General features: G+C 41.3%; 1 protein-coding gene across 10 annotated transcripts in view; it reads right to left on the reverse strand.

Annotated features, from left to right (window-relative positions):
- si:ch211-285f17.1 (sickle tail protein homolog) overlaps positions 1 to 25,530 on the reverse strand; it is a 115,955-nt gene that overhangs the window by 54,296 nt on the left and 36,129 nt on the right. The window contains exon 1 of one of the 10 annotated variants that reach the window (XM_039616953.1): positions 14,270 to 14,429. The exons of the other annotated variants lie outside the window; for them this stretch is intronic. The gene's annotated coding sequence lies outside the window, so the exon portion shown is untranslated. Of the gene's footprint in view, positions 1 to 14,269; positions 14,430 to 25,530 lie in introns of those variants that run through there. 10 annotated transcript variants of the gene reach the window in all.

Consider the following 25,530-nt stretch of genomic DNA (forward strand, 5'->3'; position numbering starts at 1 on the left):
CGACTGGGAGGAGGACATCTACCCATGAGTCAGAGGGGAGGTATATGCTACCTCTTGTTGCCTGTCTGAGAGAACTTTTTTCTTTTGAATCTCGAGTCATCCTTCCTTTGTATCCGAATCTCCGGAGACTATCCTGTCTTGAACTCTCTTCCTGGATAAAGAGATAAGAGTGCGCTGGGGTAGAAAATATTTCATTGCAGTTAATTGAATGGCAACCGATCCCCAGCGTGAGTGACTCATCTGTTTAATACCCTACCAAGTGTGACTGGAGCTGGGTATCATCCGAAAAGCAGCACAGATTCGATCTCTGGATTTCAATATCTTTCCACATAGCTATACCTCACTGGCAAGGAACTGATGCCACTTTCCATGCCCTTTCATTGCATGTGAATTTTATTCTTTATCAGCTTTTCGATGAAAAGAGAGAGACGTCATTTCTCTGCTGAATTCTGGGCATCTCATGATAACTTCGCCACATACGCCCAGTCTGCCTACAGAGTGTCCATAAGTCATAAGTGATGCAGCAAGTTTAAATGCATGAAGTGATAAAAAGTCAAATTGTCAGGCCTCTCTCACACTGTGTGCTTGGTGATAAGGTATCTCTTATCTGTTTTGGCAAGTTTTCCGCGTCAACACATTTACCATAAAGTGCACACAGCAGAAATGCATGTGTGACTTTTGCATACAAGAGCTCACACAAGCATATTAGAACAAACACACACACACACATACTATGAGCAAACAGGCTTAAATTGATGAGACAAAGCACTCTTTTCTGATTATAAGATGGACTCAGACAGATTTTAAGACAGATGAAGATACGCTAGTTAGAGTACAGCAAAGTCCTAAGCAAATGAAAGCACATGGCATCCATTTAAATACGCTTTTCAATATGCCAGCTCTCTCTCAAGTTTATTAAAAAGTGATTGCACTGCAATTGACTCTCTTCATAGTGATAAGCAGCTTAGGGCCCAGACTTTTGCAACCAGCCAGTCGTGTGCGCCTCACTTTCTGCACTGCATATCTCTCCTTCTCCGTTTTTCGCTCATGCTAGCAGAGCATAATCAGCGTTAAAGGTTGTTTCTAACCGACATTTTAAAAATGCAGATTACAAAGGTAGTTTTAATCTGACTGAATTTGAGCAATCTGTCCCTTTTCTTAACTGCTTGTTGAATTTAAGGTCACTTGGGGAGTGTCATAAAGCATGCAGGCTGGGAGGAAGTACCTGAAGGAAAGCCAGAGAGCCTCAGGGAGAACATGCTAACTCCACACAGAGCAGCCACAGCTAACCAGGAGATCCAAACCAGGAACCTCCTCACTGTGAGTTGGCCTCTGCACCACGGTGCCGTCCCTGCTTGTTGTGTGAAGCTGAATAGCTGCATAAGGTTTCTACTCTGGAGAGGTGAGTGCTGTTCGAGCTGATAAGTGATGCAGGTGCTGGTGGTATATGAAACGGGCCCTTGGAGGGGGAGTCACTCTGAGATCCAGAGAACACTAGTGCCTCTGTCCCAGACTTTATCTGTAAAACCTGCTGCCTGCTGTCCATGTGTTGCGTGTTTGTGGCTGTGAGTTCCTGTATTGATGCATGTATATGTGTTTCATTCAGATGGTGGACTGACTCCAGGCTTAAACCTCTCTGGAACAGAAGGTACTGAGGCTGGAAGACCCAACCACTGGGACGGAGAGAATTCCTTGATGCACAAAGGGTGATTTAACCGTAATGCTGTAGGCTAAGTGCATTCTTCCCCCCTCACTAAAATGGTCATTTTGAAGATATATAGTTTTTTGCTTTACCACAGAAAACATATTGTAAATATTTTCAGTAGTTGAAAGAGAAGACTTTTTTTTTTTTTGCTTTATGGGTTCACAAAAGTTCAGGTGGTCAACTCTGAGGGGAAGTAAGAAAAGAAACAACACAAGCCTTATTGTAGTGTGGTTGCAGGATGATGAAATGCTGTTGCTTTCCCATGACAGAGCAGGAGAAAAGTGAGTGCCTGCAAAGTTTAATAGTTTTCCCACAGTGTGGTGACAAGCAAAAGCAGGGATCAGGTCACGGGAGCAAAGGCTTCTCAGCCAGTGATTGGTTTACCCCAAAAGTGAAAGTAATTTGTATTTAAATCTGATTTGATACTATATTAAACTCCCTGAGTGCTCACACTGTTGGCACAATAGGCGATTGTAGCAACTGGACACTACAGAGGTCAAAGCTTTATACTACAAGCTCCACTTTTAGTATAAAGAACAGCTTTATTACTTGACTAACATGTTTTGGCCTGTGACCTTCATCGTGTCATCTTGTATAGTATAAATGCTTTAAAAAGTCGCAACGGGCAAAGTGAAGATGGTTAGTCATCGAATGATTTTCAACTGTGCTCTGATCAATGACTTCATACAACGTGCAAGCTATCACGCCTAGCGATGAACTCACAGAGGGGCTTTAATTTCAGAGTCTTTCAGCCATCTGTTTTGGTTTCACAGACAGCAACTTCCAGCGTTCCTGTTGCTTTGTTTCAAATCTGTTTCCATGGGAAATTCTCGGATAAACAGATTAGATGCTCCCTTTACAGCAGAAAGCAGCAGACTGACAAAATTAGAAAGTACTTGGTGGACACAGCAGAGCACTTCACAGCTAAAGAGACACTTCAGGAGGCAGCAAAGACCAAAACAGACCTAAAAGCTCAAGCTACAGAGTATGAACTTATATTTCTTAGGAAGCCAAAGTGTCAACTCCAAATTAATTGCTAGTATTTACATCATAACTGCTTTTTATTAATCATATGTTGGTGCTGGTGCTTAAAATGTGTGGCACTGCCCAAAACAGGGCAAGAATCCGAGCTAGAGTCTGCAAATAAGGGCTACACCACAAGTAGCTTAACAGTGTAGCTACAAGCGTGCGCTGCCTCATCTCAAATTTTTATGGGAATCAAAAGCCTCACCAGCAAGAAAAGAATGTAACAAAAAATGTAACAATGTAACAAAAACAGTACAGTACGGCACTCATCTGTTCCAGAAGACAGACACAAAACAGTTCCTTCATTTACTATTAATTTGTTTCATGCTAAATCCTTTAAGGCTATATTAACGTGTCTGTCTTCTTCAGCAGAGTCCGCTGCAGTTCGTTCCTTCGCTCTGTGGCAGCAGCAGAAACAGCCTCTGATATAAATTATTTTTAACACAGGCCTAAAAATAACCTCAGGAAAAGTGCGCCGGACACAAAGGCTCGATGATTTGAGGAGGGGGGAAAAGACATTTTCAGCGATCTTTATATTTCAGCCTAAGGAGCTAGCCAGACCCTACCACCATCCACCACCCCCAAGTCCCCTGATTGGTTATTAATGACATCATCTCCAGGACCAACCCTCTCCTCAGCTCGACAATGTCATCAGTGCCGAAGCATCTCAGTGATGTAATGCAGGGAGGGCCATTGCAAACAGTCAAGTAGAACCCCCTTTCCTCTTTCCTCGCCTAACTCCTTCCTCCCATTTCTTCTTTCTCATTCCCCTTTCCAGCTTCACTATTTGATCACTCCATTTCAGCTCGTCGGCTTTATCCAGATAAAATCTTTTCCCACCTGTTTATTAGTGCTTAAATACAGGACACGGAGATTTGCAGTTAAGCCCAGAGCAATTAAGAGATTTTAAACGGCTGCTAAAAAGACAAGGAACAATGACAGAAGCATTTACACTTCCTAATCCTGTCTGTGTCCCGCAGCTGTAATTAAAATATGGATCAAAGATCATGCCAGTTTTATTCCAGCTGAGTGTGAGTAAAGACTTTAAAAAACCCAGGTGTGCATTACGTCATTAGATCCTAGTTATAACCTCTGTAAATACAAAGCATGAGACTAGTCTGTACTCTTAGATGAAGAGACACAGTGCTATAATGTTATGTAGTGAACTTTAAATCAACTCTAAGTAACCTAAACTGGCACATACTGTAAGTACATGCAAATGTGCAGTCAGTCATCCGAGTGTTATGTCACTTTGTCCCCATTTGAATTTTTTCAGACTATTCCATCTTTTTGGCTTGACTTCACATCTGTTTTTTTAATCACAATTTGTGAGAGTGTTTGTATGTGTGTACGTGTGTCCTGGGCAAACATCCAGAACTCAAGCAGATTAGTGAGGGGACTCTACCCTGATCAAAGCAGCGCAGAATCCAGCTTACTGGGGCATACTGTGTAACACATAACCCCCATGGAAGTGATACTGTACATACTGCAGGCTCACAGACCACCGACTGCAAAGCACTAAAGATGTTTAAATGGATCAGTTGATATTTTTTTTTTCTTTTTTGTATGTGTCCTTCCGATCGTCATGACAGATTTCATCAGAAAAAAAGCTGAAGTTGAACTCTAAGTGTAGCCATCAAGTGTGAAGCATGCAGCTGTCAGCTGCGCCTTAGAAACTGTACTCGAAATAGTCCCAAGAAATTGTATTGGAAAATTTCCTCTGGTGACACGGATACATCTTTGATTCTGAGATTACAACAACATAATTCCAAATCCCAGAAATACAGAACAACATTTTCTGGATCTGCAAAAGCTTAAGTCATTTAATTTCATAAGCCTGACAGAGAGTAATACTGATTTTGTTTTTTTAAGGTTTCATGATGTGTGCACATCCAGGCAAACGTTTGTTTGGGGTTTTTTTTAACAACACAATGTGTTGCTAAAAAACTGGAAGACCTGCACACTGCTTGAATGAGGCCTGAGGAAGATTCTTTGGATCAAATGTTCCTTTTGTATAACTGTTTTAAAATGACATAATCCTTGGAGCCAAATAGTGTGCAGATCTTTTGTTTCAAATCTCAACATGCAAATATGGAGCCACTGGCAACACTGTTGTGGATCTGTGACCCCACCCTGCAACTCAACAAGCACTGAGCAGCTGTTTTTTAGGGAAATGGCTGTGACAACCTCACTGTTCCCCACCTGCCCAGCAATAAAATGCACAAAAACCATCTGGGGAAGATAGAGGAACATTTAGTGGCTAAACTGCCAGAAATTGCTCTAGGTTGCAGGATGCAATTATCAATGAAGAAATCTCTGGAGACTTAGAACAGCTTCTGGGAAGCTTGAACTTTCCTGTATATGAGTTTTTAATAGGGTTCAGTCTGCCAACTTTATTGTCCTAGTTTTACATGCTTTCTGTCAGTGAGCGGTCGATTTTGCTAGTTAAGTTCAGAAAATGTTTTAGACTTCCAAAATGAAATGTTCCCTACATCTAACCTTTTTTTCTCATCTAAAAATAGTGTGAAATGAAGTAAAATGGACTTTTTAGAGAAATATATATTAAATAGATCCTGGATACAAGCATGCCCAGTTGCATTTTGAGGGACATTTCTCATTATATTTGTCATTAAAATCTCCTACGCTGCAGCTATTAATGCAAAAAATCCACTGATTATTCCGTTATGAACGTCAACCTCCCTTACAACCCTGATGTTCAGTTGTTGACATAAGGTTGCACATCTGCATGACGACATGATCATTGGTTTGCTCTAACTGGGGCCACTGATACTAAGTAAGACATGCATTATGAATGCACTCCCAGTAAATTCAGATTGAGATCACGACTGTAATTAAGTCGTTCTGCAGCTCCAGAGAGAGTCCTCAATCAAACTGCCTGAGCTGAGCATTGAGAGGCCAAATGGGATGCGTCTAATAATAAAAGTGTTCCACAACCATGGCAGGCATCTGTCAGACTGAGCAGACACTTAGGAACTTTTGCTTTAATTCACAGAAAGCAAAATATGAATTGGTCTCTCAGCATGTGAACGAGGGATGTAAGGCACAACCCTCCTTTTCAAAGGCTTGTTTCGTTATTGGTGTTCCGATGGCTGAACAGGCAGCGTGCCGGGTTTCAACACAAAATGTGCATTCTGGGACGGTTGTTTTTGTGATGCCTCTGCGGCTTACCACCATCATCAACTAGCTAATGGCTTTTGCATGTGCCTCGCCGCTCATTGGCTCCAGTCGTCTCAGATCTTGGAGAGCTGAAATGAAGCAGGGCATTGTTGTGCTGCTGCCGGGGAAGGATGCACATGCTTGTGAAAGGAAACCCGGACGGGAAGGAAACTTCCAAACAAAGTGCTAAGAAAATGGTGATAAAAGGCGCAAGGAGAGAGTTGCTGTGTGGGTGAACGTGTTAGTGTGTGTAAGGATGCAGTTTTTAGCTCTTCCGGCCTTTTATATAAACTAATGGAAATGCTCTGTGGAATGTTCTTGGCCTTGGATTTTAGGTAAAGCAGATTGGGATCTTGGGTGAATGGAAAATCCAAGAAAACCAACAGCTAGCCATATTTTCCACCATAGCTTTTAAGGAGAATGTAATGATAGGCTGGTAGACCCTGTGACTGCTCTATATTGCGGAGATGGTGAGTAAAGATGAGCTTTAGAATACACAGGCACTCATCTTGAGCTTTTGAACTTAAAAAGTCAAACAAGAGCCTTCCCACTACTTGGCAAGCTAAAATTGAAGCATACCTAAAGGCTATTGTGATTTTCAGCAATAAAGATGGCAAAATATTACTAAAATATTCTCACCCTAGGGAAAGCAGCTGCTTTTATTAAAAGTAATAATATTATAGAGCTCATTCAGGGCACTGAGGTGGAGTAGAAAGGTTTAATACTTACTCAGACATTGAAAATGTCAAGTTTTACAAGATGGCTTTTATTACTCTGAGGGGAGCCTGGGGTGGAATAGCTCACTGGCAGAGCTTGGTCCAAGAAATATGGAGGGAACTGAAAATGTTCTTATACAAAGTGCCTTTGGAAATATTGTATGTATCTGTATTGTCAACAGATCAAGACCAAACGCAACAACAAATAGATTTCACTAATGCTCATTTAGCCTACGTGGCCGAAGTCTTACTTATTAATCCCTATCTTACACTTCTTGTTTTGTCTATAAAATCTCCACTAATAGAAACAAACTCTACTGCAGTGGTTGACATGCTCTCTGTTAGGGCGAATGTGGGCTCTTATTGCTATTGATACAAGCGAGCACAATAAAGCGTCAGCTGAAACCTATCCCCGACAAATGCACCATTTACTCCTGTTTGTTAACAGGTGACATTTATAAAAAGCTAAAATAAGAATGAAAAGGCTTTCATGATGAACGCCACAGAGATGCTGAGCAAGTTTAGAGGACTGACTGCTGCAACTACAAACTGGTTGTTGCTGGTTTTGGTGTTTTCAGGGGATTTGTTTAGAAAGATCGTCATATGTTAATAAGAGTGTACAGCCTCTCTAGTGGCGTTGCAATAACATGACGTTATCTATCTATTAGATGGGTAATTACAAATAATGGATCGATTAAAAGTTGATTTTACGTTAGGGTGACCATATTTTGATTTCCGAAAAAGAGGACACTTGGCCCAGTCATGAAGAACTTTAATAATACTGTTTGCTTAAAGAAAGATGCCTTCTCTGTGCGATTAATAAATGGTGAAACAAAAATGTCATATAGGCTTTTACAAGTCAACAAGGTCAAAAAAAACCTTAAAAACCTCTGGAATTAAATTATGGTAAAGAAATAAGCCTCATCTTTATAAGAAAAATTACCAGTATCGGGACAGTACGAGGGAAATTTCTTTTGCAGCTCGTCTGAAAAGCTGCAGTTGCACTTTGCCATCTTTTAAACATCACCAGGCGTGCTGCTGCGCGCTGTCTGCCCCGTCTGTGAGCGCAGAACAACAACTCACAAAGCAGCAGCTCGGGGATGACGTCACACATTTTTCTGTACGAAAACCCGGACATTTTCATCAATCTCGAAAATCCCCCCCGGACGCCCTGGACAGAACGTGAAAAGTGGACATGTCCGGGGAAAAGAGGACGGCTGGTCACCCTATTTTACGTGCACACGAACCACACAGGTCTCTGCACCAAACTCATTATTAATTTTTTTTCTTTCTTTTTTCCTTTTTTTCTTTAAATTTCAATACAAAACACTGTGAAGTTGCTGGTATGATTGGACAAAAAGACATTTTACAACAGTAACTGCTGCCACATTGTTTGCCATCCATTAGTCAAAATGTCCAAACTTTGACTTAGTAAATCAAACGTTTGCAACACCTAACTCAATTGAAATTGAAATTTAGCTCTGCTAAACAGGAAACAAGCATCAATCAGGAAACAGGCTCATTCTATTGGCCTATCTTTCGGTGATGACATTGACAATGGCTGACAAATGAACATTTAACAGAGTAAAGAAGAGAAAGAAGAAAGTGAGTATTGATGATGCGTACATACAAATATGTATCACAGTATTGGATATGATGACAAGACATCTGGAGAAAAACAAAGTGTCCACTACACCACATCACAAGGAAAGGATGTTAAAGAAAGAGCATCTCCAGAATCGAGATTCCTGCTCTATTGAAGAAGAATGCCTGGTTTAAGCTTAATGGCAGTGACACATACATCAAAAACTTGTGAGATATTCGAGTGTCACCTAAATTGGTCGACCCAACCAATCAACAGACAAATGTTGCCATGCGAGCGTGGAAAACAGTTGGTTAGATACAAACAGAAAACAGCCACAAAACTGCCACCAAAGGCTATGCTTAGTACATGTGACAAAATCTGTCCTGAAATGCAGTGTGGATTTAAAGTTAAGCAGTGTCACGCTTGTATAATCCTTCTACTACTTAAATAAAGTCCTTAGAGTATACGGACTTGATTCTGTGCCTCCACGTAGCCAGACACAGTAAAAAATAGAAACTCGCTCAACTCTCTCTGCGCAACTGTCGTTACTTTTTGACTGGAATGCTTTTATTTGATACTGCCGGGCCTCTTTCCAGTATTTACATGGTGCCGCCTATTTATCAGTCAGAGCAGGATGGAGTTCTTCAAACAGACCATGTCCAGATAGAGGACAGGTTTCCTCAAAACTTCCAGCTCCAGAGCTCACTTAGCCACTGTTCCTAGAATATCCCAGCTTAACAAAAACATCCTGTGTGTCACAGGCTTTACAGAATATATTTACAGAGATTGGCGTTTCGTAATGTGGACCATAGCTAAACGAAAGTGCACCGAGTTTGTCAGGCGGACGGGTAATTATAAAATCGTGCCACCATAATGGCATCATTAGCGAGCAGTCAATTCGGTCAATGGAAAACAATAGAAAGCCAACATCTGAGGGACAAGGGCAAGACACTGCAGGTTGTTAAACAGGGTGGTGGACAGAAGTCTCATCCATATTTATTAGGATTAGGCAGCTTTAAAACTCAAATTCATACTTTCCTTAAAAAACGCTTTATGAGGACAGAAAACCTTGAATGCTTTATATGCTTTTAAAGAGTGAGAATGATGTTAGCGAATAAAGTTTGACAGACCTTACACTCTAGGGCATTTGTAGGTTGCCAATTAGAGACAAAATTCTAATTATCAGTGCACTTTTTGCATTTCATCTATTTCCGACATAAGTCTGGTCCCAAGGTTAATTCGCTCGGAGACCAGACCCTGTAGATAAAAACATACAACTCCTTTTCATGTGTACACAAAGCATGCTTGGTACTGAACAGAAGGGGGGAAAAAAACCCGGGGATGTTCTTGTGTGTTGTGGGAGGCACTATGTCCAACCAAGTAACTAACAGAGGAGATGGATGGGACAGGCGTAGGTGTTTACACTGGGAGAAAAGGGCATTTAACAGCAACTGTCAGCGGCACTGTGTCCCACTTCTATCTACCCCCTTCTCGTTGTTGCCAAAGAAAGAGGATGTTCAACAAAATGGCTTCACTGAGTGAATGGGAAGCCCTGCGTCTCTTCAGCTCTCCCCATCGAGTTAAAGCAAATAAGCCAGCCTTAAAAAAAAGAAGCAAAACCTGTATTGACCAGTTGCCAGGTGTTTTATAGCTGCCCTCTTACTCTAAGCCCAATTTGATCTAAGACCCTCCCTGCATGTAGACTCACGATACATACGAACTTAGTTTTCTATCTTGGCAAAGTCTCCGTTAGCTCCACAAGCATCTGACGTCACTACAAGTCTATTATTTCCCTCTGTGGATAATCCCTGGCATAGAAGCCGCCCACATAAGTGACCTCTACCATTGCCCATAGCGCCGCAATAACAGACTAGGAAGATATTTGCCATACCACTCCTGTTTTCTCTGTGTGGTCACATCTCAAGATTTTTATTTGTGGCTTAACTATGCATCTCCCTAAAGCTTTAGAAATGTTATAAGGCTAAAAACCATCAAGCCAGACCTATTATAATATCAAAGAGTGTAAAGAAATGAGGGAAAAAAACTTAAAAGGCTGGTGTTAATGAATCATTGTTAGGCGAACTACACATTGCTGCCTTATTAAATCATTTTCTGCTGGTCTGTCACATTTCTCCATTAAAATGTTGCCATTACCAGCTGCCTTTTACTTGTGACCAAGAGGAATGCATAAAAAATGACATATCTTCTGGCGCTTTAAAGAACGGCAAGATAAGGTGTTTTTAACGCTACTATCTTACAGCTACTGCGGGAATTTAAAAAAAAGAAGAAGAAAGATTTTCAAAGAGCACCTTTAACTATTCTACTGAAAATTATTTGGCTTACAATGAGGTTAATTTACAACAAGTAGAAGTCAATTAACATGACAGAGATTCTGTGTGATAACACCTTCTTATAATCCCCACCTCTATTAGACTCAAGATGTTTTGGCCATAAGGACAGCTTCTGGTCTAAGCTGCTGAACTGATAGAAAATCTTCCTGCAAGATGAGATATGTTACTCGCAGCTAATTGAGAATGTAATCTGCCTCAGTCAAAGTCTTAAAGCATAATGACTTAAATAAAAAAAAGTTTTATACTGTGGATGTTACACGAGCAGTGGACACAGTCCCAGAGAAATGAAGCTTTCTATCAACTTTAATACCATGAATTAGATTGAGATTAGCTTGGTTTGAATAACAGAAACTAGAACATTTAGCTTTAAAGGGTTAATCCAAATTATATACATGTATATTATATCATCAGGATGGCCTGGTGTAACATCTGTCAATATATTGGTCCAAGTTAACAACAACCACCTACGGTGCTGTTGGCCAGCCGTGTGCCGGAGGAAAGTGCGCTACTGTTGGGCAAAGACAAAAGAACAGGAGATGGGGAAGGTGTGTTCTTAGGCAGCGAGAGAGAAGGAAAGGAAGGAATGTGGAAGTGAGAGCAGGGCCTTTAAATTTAGGGACCATGACTGGTAAAGAGAGGGAGCTGGCTGATAACAAAGAGACGGGCTGAAGTGCAGGATGTTGGAGTTGAAAATGCTAAAATGTTCACTGGGAGTGACCAGGATGGACAAAATAAGAAACAAAGTTAGAAAAGCAAGGCTGAGATGGCTTGGACATGTGCAGAGAAGAGACAGTAGATGTATTAGATAAGAGATGTCAAAGATGGTGTTGTCAGGAAGGAGAAAAAGAGGAAGATCACAGCGGAGGTTCATGGAGGACATGCAGAGGGTTGGTGTGACAGAAGAAGATGCTAGAGATAGGGGGGAGATGGAGGCAGATGATCCGCTGTGATGAGCTCTAACAGCAGCAATCGAAAGATGAACAAGTACAAAATATATCAATTTAAAATTTGAGGTTTGAGCATAGACTGTTTTTCTAATGGCCAGCAGGGGGCAACTCAAAGTTATACAAAGAAGTCTGTAAATAAGTCTACAAGAAAACGGCTCTACCGTTCACTTGCTTATTGACCTTATTAACAATTTCTTGAGTTAATGATCTCAACCCTAGTTTAGTGTCTCTTTTAATTCTTGTTATAATTATGATGTAATTTTAGCAAATTATAGTCAAATTCATAGTCAAATAGATGATACAGGAAAGTATGTGTTAGACTGGGGTTTCTCTCTGATTGACTTAAGTATAAGTATGTCGTGTTCTTGACCTCTGAGTTATAATGTCATAATAACATGTGGTTTCAAAAACCCAAGATGGTTACAAGGTTTCACTTTCACCTGGGAATTTTTAATCTGACAACAAAAAAGTCAGCAAGTCACAAGTTTGACTGGGGCTTACTAAATAAAACTCTCCATTTCTCTATTTCTTAGAGTGAACAACTGCAGCTCCCTGTCCATAGAAATATCCCCCATGTGACCAGAGCACAATGAGGTCTAAAGTTTAGCACCATTTCTACTCCCTTTCACAATCATTCTTTCTTTTTTCACCAACACTTTGGTGATCTCCACTACGTGGGTGTGTTTTTATCGCATCCACAACTCACCCACCAATGGGAGCTAGAATGAAAGCTCTCTAATGAGTTTTGATCAAACCTTGAAGCTCAATGAGACGTGGCGTGAGCTGGCTTGGGGCCCAGCGAAGGATGACAGTGCAGAGAAACACCTGGTTAGGCCTCTCACCCCATCCACCCCCACTGGCCTCACTGCTGCTTGGCCACATGCCGCCGGCCCAGGTGTGTTTCCCTCTAGCTCACGGAAGCCGTCAAACTCTACTTCCCCACATTTGAATCAGCTAATACATTTGGTCAGGTTCATGCCTGATCTCCTGTAGAGATTCTGATCCGCAGTGTTATGTCTGGATACTGATGTAACAGACTAGTCCAGCTAGGTAATCAAGTGCTCGTGTCCTAACCTTAGTCTCTCTTAATGATATTTGACAAATGGAGGCATACGGTCAGGAGCTACTGTGTGCCTTTGCTTGTAAAAACACTGCCAAAATCACTGCACCTCATATGCTATCACTTAGACGAATAGCTTGGTAGAATTATACTGGCAGCCAAACCCCTGCCTTCCCGTTAATAACAGTTTCCTCTGGTCTTGTGAGAAACTGACAACTTGCTACATCAGCAAAGCGGCGATAAAAACTTGTGAGAGACAGTCTAACGTTGTGAAAGTGCCAAAACGAGCGATGAAAGATGAGGTTTAGGGGCACTGTAAAGGGGTGCGAGTGTGCGAGCTCATTTGTCTCTCTGACCCGTTTACCTTCACCGCCTGCGGACGGAGGGAAGCTGATGTATTTATTGGTGAGAGACAAAACAAATCACACCCATCACTAAACATCTGAGTGGTAAAAAGTGGATGAGGGAACTTAAAGGACCAATGTGGCTTAGGGATTAAATACAAAACACAACCGAGGGTTTCTTTATTTGTCAAAAACAACAACAAAAGATGAAGAACTTCTGATTAGTTCTTGCATCTATCAGGAATCGTGTGACTTTATGGTAATAAAAATAGAGATTACACAGTTGCATGTGAAAATCTGTGAAATTAACTCTCATTTTTTTTCCATTTGCCTAGGATTGGGCAGACCAGTCTTTTCCAGATGCATTTCTACTCAGCAGTGGAAAAAAGTTAATGCAATTCCCACAGTGCTGAAGAGATCCAGACAGGAAAATATAGGCCTGTTAAGACAGTAAAATGCTTAAAATTCGACTCAACTTTAAGATTAGTGACAAACTGTAAAAAGTAGTAGTTCACTGTTTTCCCTAGTTAATACATCTGCTGTATGTAGTGTGAAGAACACAGTAACTTAAAGGTCGCAAGATATATACTGATGTTCCCTTTGAGAGGAGAAATGCAGCAGCATGGGAAATGTTGCGATCGGCTTGAAGTGACCAAACAGCATCACAAAATCTGCACTAAATCTGATCCCCAAACAGCCACTTTGATGATACAGATTACATTTCTGTGTGATCTCAAAAGGCAGATGAATTTTAGAAGATTAAGAAAACTTGTTAGTTTACTCTAAGTTCTGATCCCAGACAATTAATGTAACTGATAGCTTGTGCAAGGGATGCGTTTTATAAAAGGGACAGCGCTGTTTTTCCAAGTTCACCCTCTCATGGTTTGACCCTCACCACTCTTCTCCCTCCATCAGCTTAATTAGACACAGCCACACACACATTAGATGGTCTCCCCCTTTTTTCTCTCCTTTTTTTTTTGCTTCACACACTGAATGGTTGGCTGCAGTTCAAGGCACAGCAAAAAAGAAAAAAAGAAAAAAAAAAGAAAACAGCTATGGAAAACAAGCAGCTTTCGGAGCCAGGGGAAACCATCAGCAAGCAGCACATACACACACACACATATCAAGAACACCATAGTGAATGCAACTCCAAAAAACTGTCTGGAAATTTAAATGACATTGCATGCAACAGTAACAGCGTGCTACTTCTCTCACAGTGCAAGGATGTCTGCCTTACAGTGCATCAATCTGAATCTATGGATGGAAAAACTGATGAAGATGGGAGTTTACAGTCCCGTGAGCGTTTATGTATCGGTGTAAGAGAGGTGTGTGCTCTTGTGCAAGATGTTGCTACTCACCCTTTCTTTCTGGTAGGCTGTGGTAAAGTATGTCCTGATAACCAAGTCTTTTTTTCTTCACGCTCACCCAGAGTGACACAAACTAACACACTGCCTCAGTCCCAAAACTTTTTGCTCTCTCCCGGTAGATCTACACTTCCACTGATCCCTCCCTCCCTCTGTCTCTTGCTCTCTCTCTCTCTTTCTGTTAGACTTCCTGGGCTGCTGTTTATGCTCCAATCAGGCCTTCCAAGAAACTACCGCTGCCCCTCCGCCCACCTACTCTCTCTGAGCCAGCAGCGATTGTTTGGCAGGGGCTTGTCACATGTAGACGTCTGTGTGTGTGTTCCCTCATGACTAAGGTTTTTTAACCTCTTGCCACTATCTGGAGCTCGGCTCTCCTCAGTCACGAGAAGAAGAGTTTGGGAGACGCAAACTACGAGCTAAAAGAGCGAAGGTGGAGGGAGGATAGGATAGGAAGGAAAATGCACAGTGGGGGCTTCCAGCTTCAGTCTTACTCAGACAAATACACTTTTTCAGGCATGGGTAAAAAGGGGGTTGGCTGTGTTGACTGAGAGCTGGGGGGCGTGACTGGAACTTTCTCTCCAAATCCAACAGCTTGTTGTTATAAACCGCAATGAGGCTCAGCCCGTCACAGACCTCAAAGCTTGGTCTCCACAGCAAGTTCCCTTTACCATAGCCTGCCAAAGGTTTTCACTATACTGTATGCGCTCTCAAAGTGCCAACCTCCAATTCACAGTTTCACTATAGCTGCCCAACCCCATGCGTCCCCAGCTCTTTCCAGCTTCTGAGTGAAATAAGAAAGGGTAGAGGTGTGATGTGTGTGGGGTGGGGTGGGGGGGTGCAAGGCAGCGAGGTGAAAGGTGATGTGTGGGAGGGGACAGGTTGACAGCAGCACACTGAGCTTTTGTTGGCGCTGTTAACAGTTCTATCATCACAAGATGGTAACACCATGCGGGGTGTGGAAGTCTTTAGACAACTCAGGCACCACGGAGCACTTCGACTTTGTACCTCTTATAATCTGCTGTTAAGGTAAAGCTTTGCACTGGACTAAAAAGAAAGCATTTCAGTCAGAGGATAAACTTAACGATTTCTGGATTATGAGACAAACATAGATGATCTAAACCACTTTGTATGATGGTAAAATGAAAAATCACAGCACTCCAATGGGGGAAGTAATAAACCAAACTACCGTAAGTTTGGCAGATTAAAGCGGATTCTGCTCAGAGGTGTTTACATAGATCGTTTCAACAATAAGGCTACTGTAACAATTTTCTTTCAAATACATTTGGTCCAGCTAGGCATGCGAGTCTTTCAGCCTTAGAGTTCAGCTGCATGGGTAGATTGGGGGGGTGCCTCTATGCCAAGTCGAATTCAGGAAACATTCATCTTGTTGTTTAGTCTGGGCACCATGTGCTGGAGCGGGGAGCCTGCTCTCCTTCACGGACCCCTCCTCTTGTGAACACAAGCACAAAAACCCCCACACTGACAGACATGATCCGGACAATCACAACTGCGGTTCATTGTTTAGGGGCTCAGATGCACAAAACAGCAAAACTTCAAAGCAGCAGTTAGTACAAAAACGGCATGAAAAGATCAAATGTGCTCAGTCACTCCCTCGGCAGCTCAGGTGTGCCGGCATGTAGGCTTTGTACGTCAGCACTTATTTCTCCTGCTTTTATCACATAATAAAGACAGAGAAAGAGCTTTTGACTCTGTGCACGATAACAGAAAGCAGTGCAGTGATGTCTATACAGTGCCATAGTTGGATGGGTGTGTACACATATGTAAGTGTATGCCCATGTGCTCATGAACATGTTTCTGGACTTGTGTTGCCATAAGAAAGTGGAAATACTTCTTCCTTACTCTCTTCCTGCATGCACATTATAAACAGGGCCCACTCTGACTAATCCTCTAGTGCTAAATCCTTCCAGTGCTGAAAAGACATTCAGAAAAATAGAAGTGGAAGCAAAATAAATCAAAACATTCGGGATTTAACGGCGAAGGAGCAGGTGAGGATTACACCTGAGGCTATTCAGCCTGGCGGCTCAGCCTGTGCCAGACTGCCACCAAGGAGCCGAACCTGCAGTCACCCGGTGAATGAGCCACCTGTGTGCCTTGGAAGAGGCTGAACTCAGACGTGCTCGTGTAAAGTAAAGAGAGTGAAACGACAAGCCGTTCGCTTTCAGTAGCACAAATGAAGATTCGGGAAAGGAGGCTCACAAGCTAACTTTTTTTTCTCTCTTAAGGCCAACGTGCTTAACAATCTAAAGATGAGTCACATGAAGAAAAAGAACTGGATACACTGTGTCACCTCCTTTTATCTGAAAAGGACAGCTTGTCATGTGTCCTTTGCTTTAAGCCAGCTGATGCATTGCTGCTTGATGTGTTAGACAAGGCTGATACAAGGACTGCAATGTAATGCAAAAATGTACTTTTTTTGTTTTTTTCTCTTCTAACATTTAAGCAGCGTTAACAATAAATAAACTCTAAGCCTTTTTAATTGCTATTGATGTATTTAGCAACTGTTTTTCCATGAAGTTGAGACTATAAGTGGCACGGATGGAACAGTCAGTATATAAACTAAAATAATACACCTGTTTATATCTGTTTTTACAGTCAGATATGTTGCTGAGTTCTTTTTACTTAAAAACTCTGAACTCAAAGTGACAGTTTTTGTTGGCTCTTATTTTTGGTTTTAGTTTGCAGGGCATCTTTCTACCAAACTGATACAGAGCACATAACAAAAACAGCAAAAAAAGGAGGCACCAAAGGCCTTGGCTGCCTTCCACCCAGATCCCACTCTACCCTGTGGACCAAGCTGCCTTTTACATATATTTAGCCTGAAATCATCTAAAGCCCCGTTGAGCTGCTGCTCTGTATTTTAAAGCCACTTTCATAATCTTCCACAGGGAGGCTTCAGAGCTGAGCTTATGGCAACAATGGAGCCACTGGACGAGTATGATCTCTGAGTCAGCATCAGATACTCTGAGAGTACAGGAGGAGAAGTCTTATTGAAGTTTAGGCTCACTGCCCTTCAGGTTTGAGGGACTGTCTGAAGATGATGAGCTATCATTATGTAAATACTGCACAGTACCGTGCATCACAGCCTGTGTTTAACCCATCACAAACACACATCTGAGCCTGCAGAGACCCACCAGTCATGCCCATAATTTGATGTAGCAGCCCGATGAATCTGCTGCCGTTATGCATTTCCGGGGAGGAGATCTTAAACGGCTATTGATTAAATAAATTAATAAGAGCCTGAAGTAATGAGAATGCGAAGTGAGAGGTGTGAGATCACAGCTTGGCCGGAGAAGTGAATGTGGCACTATGAGGCCAGTCTGATTGTCCTGTGGCCCACTGCAACAGTGACAGAAAGGAACAATGAGACATAACTCACCCAGGAAACATAGCACAAAGGGTCAGAGGGGTCACATGACTCTGTTTCTGTTTGTCTGCCCTTGAGTCACACGTGCATAAATGAATTAAAGTGGCAGCACCAGAAATTATATTCTACAGAGAGCATTATGTGCATCAATCTGTGGTGAAGACTGGCCAGCACTGATCTGTCAGAGTCAAAACTCAGAAGCAAAGAACAAGAAAACCAGACCGAGGCACTGATTAAGAGAGAAAAAGCTACTTCAAAGTCAGCTAGCCTGCTAACGGGTTGAAAAACTGGCCCGTGATTTTAAGATCACAGCCCTGAATGTAAAACTGCACAGACAATTCAGTAAAGAAACTGGTTACTACAAAGTAAATTACATAAGTGGTTAATCAGGAAGTTTAGAAGATTATTGAGAAGGAAGTGAGGGCAGCTATAATATGTGGAAGCATGGAGATGTTTACGGCAGCGAAAATTTTAACCTAGAGGTCAGAAGGAGCTTCACTGTGTGTTTGTGAATCTAGAGAAAACATATGATAGGGTGCCAAAAGAGAATCTGTGGTACTGTACGTGGACATGTATGAGGACAGTGAGCCAGTGGTGAGGTGTACAGTAGGAGTGACAGAGAGGATCATGGTATAGGTGGGACTATGCCAGGGATCAGCTCTGAACACCCTTCTTGTTTGCACTGGAGATGGACAGGTAGACAGATGAGATCAGGCAAGAGTTTCTGTGGGCTGTGATGTTCACAGATGACGTGGTGCGCTGTGAGAGTAGGGAGCAAGTGGAAAAGAGATGGAAGTATGCTCTGAAGAGAAGAGGAGTGAAAGTCAGGAGAAGAAGGTAGTTTGGACACAAAGTTAGAGAGGCGAGGCTAGGACGGTTTGGACGTGCAGAGGAAGAAGAGTGAATATACTGGACAAAGTATGTTGAACTGGGGCAGGAGGAAAAGATGGAGACCACAGAGAAGGTTCATGGATGTGAAGGAGGGAATGCAAAGGGTTGGTGTGGCAGAAGAGGATCCTAGGGATAGGATGAGGCAGACAAAGTGTCATGGCACCTGGGTTGTTGACCCAGTGTTTTGGGTCTGTTTCCTGCTTTATTGTGAAAGTCTCTTGTCCTGTGTGTGTTAGGTTTACTTTTGGTTCCTCTGTTTCATTAGTTAGCCGTGTTCCCACCTGTTACCTATCCTGTTATTATCCTGTCTCTTTAAGAACTCAGTTGGTCTCTGTTTCTGGTCACGCTGTCGTCATTTCCTTGTGTGTACGCACTCTGTTTATTTCAATCGTTTATTAACCTAGCTCCAGTTAATAAAGACTGTGTCTATTCCAAGCTGGCCCGCCGAGTCTTGCATTTGGGTCCTCTCTCTCCATTCCCACACACCTGATTGTGACAGGAAGATCCTCTAAAGGGAGTAGCAGAAAGTAGGAGAAGACACAAGCAGTTCTCTCATTCAGGAGCAAGCATCAGAATGGCTTAAAAACTGCCTTACATGAGGAAAAAAAGAATCCAGAATAGAAAGAAAATCCATTTACAACCATGTGCAGTTATAAAGAATTATGTTAATTTTTCACACCCTTTAAATCTTTACTGGTTGATACTCATAATGATAATGTCTTAGGTCTCAGCCTCTATCAGCATTAATATTGTAATTGTTAATATATCTTAAATTTTCTGTATATTACAAAAACAGCTCTTTCATCCGAACTTGGGCAAAAAGATTAAATGCATGTTTTGGAAGTGGTTTCAATGTAACAGCTTGTAACACCATAAAATACAGAAAAAAGGGTCCAATAAGAGCCGTCGGGCAAAGAATATGACTAAAAACCACAATTTTTTTCAGTTTAACAATTCACCCCATTTTCACTAGAGTCAAAGACTCCAGTGCTGTAGGGTGTAATTATGTGAGCAAAGTATTACAAATACAACACAAAGAGACATTCATGCATTAAAGTGATTAACCAAACTCTGATTCAACACACCCCTGCCAAGTTTCAGCTTCTTTTTTTTTGCTGATTCTCGGTTTGTGGGCCAGTATGACGGAATCCTTATGGCTCGCTTCAAGACAGACTTGAAAAACTGTGAACCCGCTGTTTAAATCTACAATAACTCACGGCAAACAGCTGGATCCTCACTTTGATATACAAACACGTGTTCTTTATCAACCAAGCTTTTCATGCTTTAACAAAAAACTTTGAATAATCGGCTTTGCCTGACAAAACATCGGTATTTTGAAAGTGGACTTCGGGATGCTTTTAAAGTCCATGTTATGTTCAAATGTTAGGCAGTGTTCGACCTTGCATGCAACTTTGTTTTGGCTACTGCAGCAACATTTTGACTACTAACGTGCAGCGTAAGTGAAGCATGAAGCAGCTTTCAGTATGACAGAAGGGACCCTCAAAGATAAGGTAATGCCATTACCCTCTTGTCCTCCACAGACATCCGTTTTGTATCAAATTGCTATACCCATGAACCAACAGGTCTTAGTAAAACCCTGCAAATCTATTGGCCAATATTGAACTATATATCTCCATGTGTGTTGTTCAATTTCCATTGATATTAATAATAATTATTATTTTTTTAACAGAACCTAATGCAGAAACTGTTTCTGTTAATAGTCCTTTGCTCGGAGCACATGTAGCAGTGTACACAGCACAGCTGAGTAAATAGTGGTGTATTTGGTAAATTCCTTGCTAGTTTGCAGAAGTTACATTGCTGGAGATTAGGGCTGCACGATTATGGCCAAAATGATCATCTCGATAATCATATCAGATCTCAGATTAGTTACTGATTTTAGTGCGAAAAAAAGATTTTTATCGCACTTTCATGTAAACAGAACGCTGCTTTCACATCTCCACATCTGTGCAAATTTGTGTTAACAAAGGAAGCAATCTGCAGCAAGGTGCAAAGACCAAAGAGACCAAAAAATTCATTTGGTGACTGCAAGCTATTGTCAAAATGGTATCAAGTGTTTTCCTGATTCTCGCATTTTGGCAACTTTATATAGTATATTAGCACAACACACTGCCAAGTTATGAGAAAAAAATGTTTACATAAACACTTCCTAAAAGATCTGAACAGAAATTCCATCAAGGGAATTACAGCGATATCAGAATTTATACTTCCTAAAAATTGGTGTCAAACTCTGGTAGGGTTTGGGTCTGAACTTTGCAAAGACACAACAAAAACGTCCCAGTTAACAGGTGAGTTCACTTGACATAAATCAGATTATTGACCCGAGGCATGCAGGTTTACAAAGCGAAAGAAATCTGAGACTAACACGGGAACAAAGAAGTGAGAGACAGACAAAAGGCGATGACTGATGGAAATGCTGGGCCACCAGCTGGGTTAGTCAGTCAGGTCAGGCTCTCTTCCTCTCCCACCTGAGTCTACATCTGGCCATCCCTCCATCCCTGCCTCTCATACATTCTCTCTGTTATGTAACTCTTTCAAATCACAGCAAGTGCAGCCCAGGAAACAATAACAGTAAATGCATGTTTTTGTTGTCACAGAAATGTGATTCCTAATCAGGTTTATAGAGTAATAAAAAGCATTTAGCTTAATTGAGTTTGCCCCATAAGTGCACTTTTGTGCCTTCTGGTGCGAGACACGAATTACCGACTTCATAAAATGCATTTATAATGTCCAAGAATAATGAGACTAAAATATTTATCAGATGTTTTATGTAATGTCACAATAAAAATGAACAAAAAGTATTCCCTATAAGCAAGGGCTTTAAAGCTAGCTGCATCGTTGCATCAAAGTATTTAACATGCAAAGCATGTCTGCAAGGAATTTAGAGATAAAGCAGCCCTAAAGATATAAGTAATTTGCCTATCCATAAAAGCACTCTTTCCTGGTACTCTGGAAAATGTTTCAACGATGAATAATTGATGATTGCTGGTTACGCATCACATTAACTGCTGGCTGTCTCACTGTGAACTGTGGGCCTCAATCAGCAACTTTGCATACCCTTGTTGACTTCCCATTTATGCGAACGCTCCCCGTCTGCCTGTCAAAGGATTTTATGGGATCGCAAAACAGCAAACAAACGTGTTATGATGCAGTACTAAGAATTAATATTCTGCCTCCGAGAAGATAAAACGACAGTGCAGAGAAAACAAAAGAATTATTGCTTTCTCATCTCAACTGTGGCAGTTTTGCAGCTCCGTATGGTCACAGTGTGAAGATACATGATAAATCTGTGCATGTGCAAACACACAAAGTGGAAGCCACACTGCTTTTGGTATGCTGACTTCACTTTTACTCTACCTTTACCACCACTTGCTTGTGATGAAAAAATGTTTTTCTGCTCGTTTTCAACAACTGGGAGCAGTCAAAGACAGAAGAGGATGGTTTAATGCAACAGGGCTAGACGCGCACACACACACTGTGTATACGTCACCATCCAGGAACATAACACAAACCATCTTTCCTGACACTATACACCTGTGGATTTGTTTGTCTTGAACCTGTTATTGTGCAAAGGCGGGTTAAAAGAGACGACATCACACCAGAGTACTCCAAAACTTTCTTTGCATGCAAAAACACACTCTACACCATTTCCAAAACAATCACATCTGAATCCTGTCCTTGTTTCACTGCCAGTTGTATAACAGCACGATGGGTCCTGTTTGTCCTGCCTTACATTGTCTTTTTCGTCCAGTCTCTCTGGTCATAAGAAATCAAATCTTATATAACAGGGGATGTGAGATAAGGGTTTCTGATGCCTATCAAAGCCATCTACATTTTTCTGCTGGGCGGCTTGCAAAGCTGTTGGTCAGGACCCATCAAGACAAATGGCCACTCGGCTAGGCGTAATTCTAGGAGACAATCATTGTCAGGAAGCAGCTTCAACAAATAATGGCTATGAACAATTGACTTGTGCAGAATGAAAATAATCAGATTTAAAGTTTGCACTGAATCACTGAATGTTTAATTTGTTTCCACTTCTTAAACGCTTGACAACACATTAACCTTTTTTTGATTAGATTCCTGAACTGGAATGTCTTAGTTAGGAGTTTAGATAAAAATAAAATGTGAAAAAATGTGGAGAAATCGACTGTCACAGAATTCTTCCCAGTTTTCTGTGAAATATTAAACCTCCAGCTGTTAACAGGCAGAAATCCCCTCATTCTCTGCCTGCAAGCTCAGGCTGAAATGCTGCGTCAGTCTCATGATAGCTTTAGCTGCCTAGCTGAAAACCACGCTTGCCTCACCAATGGCTTCATCACACAGCCAAACTGTATTATTCCCTTTTTGTAAAAATCCCCAGATTTAAATGTGGGTGAGGGAGGAGCGCACTTGATCCCTTATTCAATGTTTCTAGTGTTTAATACTGTAAGAATGTACCAAAGATGCTCAGAGGCACAGGGCTGCTGTCAAACCCATCTCAGCTTTTCATATTTAGGGGGAAAGAAACTTGGCGAGAAGTGAAGTTTTTAGTCACAGTGTAATTGAACAAGCTGTGCTAGCAGGGATAAAATGAATAAATGTCACATCATGCACTTTGACAAAACAGCATGGGAGAAGTGAAACTCCAGTGTGGGGAAAAATAAATCAAGTTCAACTTGAAATCCTATTAGCTGTACAGCTGAGGGCACTACTGTACATGCCAGGAGCTACTGAGTATGGAGTATGTGAAGCAGAAGGCACTTTCACCTAAGTCAAAGATTCAAGTGCTATAAGACGTAATTACGTGACGTGACAGGGAACCTGAATCAAAAGGAAAAGATGGCGTGTGCCATTTTTGACCAGGAAGTCTGTTTTATTTTCCAGCCCAAAAAAAGTTCAATTTAAAATTCAATGCATGAGGCATAAATCTCTTTTAGCAGAAACAAATATAATATGCTCATTTTCTACATATTCCTCGTGTCGTGTAAAGAACAGACATGCTACTTCTACATTTATATTAATATCAAAAGACCAAAGAAAGCTGGATGTAAAAATACACTTAGCTGCTGTGTTAGAGGGAAAAAAAGTCAAGTAAAATGACATGTCAGACACATAATTCAGAACAAAATGATAGAAGCAGTAGTCTGTGTTATGAATCTATCCTTTTCATTTTCTTATATTAAGCAAAAACCAGTTTATAATTCAGGGTTCATGGGTTAGCGCTATCTTAATGGCTTCAGAGCAGAAAGAAGGTGTACTCTGCGTCTGACAGCCACTGTGTTAAATGTGGTTGATTGAGACCCTGCTGAGGAGATGGCAGTTAGATCACATCTGTTTTGCAGGAAAAGTGGTACATTTGAAAATTGGTTCAATTATTTTTGGTTAACGCACAGTTAGGCTGCACATACGGAGCTAGTGCCTGTCTGAGTCCAGTGTTCGTTTTAGACAGTATTCTCTCATCGGTGCTGTTGCCTTTAAAGGTACTGGATACGTAAGGAATATGTTTAAAATAATAGCTAAAAGCAATCCAAAAGTATGTCTCACACATCTAGGTATTGTGTCGAAGAGATGTCAACTGCAGTTAAAATGGGTTCTTGCTGAAGCTTCGTGTAATAGAGTTTATACCACAATATGGTATAGCGAGTCACTGCCATGGCTCATAACATTGTTGAAGGATGCTTCTCTTATCTTCTTAACTTCAGATAAAAACTATTTTAACTAATGTCTGTCTTGTAATAATACCTTAAAAACTGAGCAAATGATTAATGTAGCTCTATACCCTCACTATGAAGCTAATTTTGTAGTATAAATTAATATGCATTGGTAAGGTGTGCAGAGGTTTCTGACACGACGTTATGCACAAATTGCTCAAGAGCCGTCCACTTGTTGGTTATGAAAGAATATTGATTGCTTCTCAACTGGCTGGCAAATAACTCAAAGCGGTTGCTAGATGACAATGAGGGTGTCGCACCAAAACCCTCTTTAGGATTGCTTTGGTTGCTAATAGGTTGTCGTGATCAACTGTTGTTTTCATGGGAAAGGCTAACTTGTCTGCAAATGCTCACCAACCGCTAACCAAACGATAGTGAAAACCTGAAAATGTGTGACACCAAGCACTTTTTCCTCCAAAGTAAAAGTTATGCCAACACTTTTCAAAAGACTTAACAGTCTCTGTTTCCAGTATATGGAATATGGAATAAGGCTACAGTCACACAAACTGTCATCATGACTGTCACACGTCCACAATGGTGGAGAAGTTAGCGTGTGGTTAGCATGACTGGAAAACCTCAACAGAAAGCTACTCTTGCCACCTCTTGTGCAAACACAGTGGGTGAGAGAGACAGTGGGTTGTCCCATTTCCAGCATGAAGAGAAAGAGGTCCGATTCCCACTTAACTGCATTCACAAACAACAATGGATGAATAAAGCAGGGATTATAAATCCACTAGGGTCCCACTGATGTCAAATTCGTCATCAGACAGTAAATGTGAGGGTATGTGTCTGCCTGCACGTTGACTAATTTACATTTAATTTACATTACTATGCACCAACTACGCCTGCGCCCAGGCGGCACACTGCAAGTGGACTTCAAAGAAGTATAACAGGAATGATTACTCTCCCTGTCCATGTCCATAACAGAGTTTAATCCAGGCTTTAGCGCTCTGTAAATAATTAAACCAATATTAGTTCAGTGGAGAAAATGGCTTTAAGTAACTGTAGTTTCCTTTATATTTGATTAAGTTATTTTTAGCTTCTTTATTACTTTTTGGTGCTTTTTTGAATGTTTAATAATTTTACTTGCAGGCTATATGTTAGCTTAACAGTAGCGTTATTTTGTTAAAAATCCCTCATGCTTATACGCTCAGTGTTCAGCTTGCAGCAACAACACAATGAGCATTTCAAAACCATCTACAAAACGGTTAACCAGGGTGTACCGGACCATCTATCCATCCATCCATCCATCTTTTCATTTTTTACTTAAC

The sequence above is a fragment of the Oreochromis aureus genome, linkage group 9 (genome assembly GCF_013358895.1).
Source record: "Oreochromis aureus strain Israel breed Guangdong linkage group 9, ZZ_aureus, whole genome shotgun sequence".
In the NCBI taxonomy this organism is placed as follows: domain Eukaryota; kingdom Metazoa; phylum Chordata; class Actinopteri; order Cichliformes; family Cichlidae; genus Oreochromis; species Oreochromis aureus.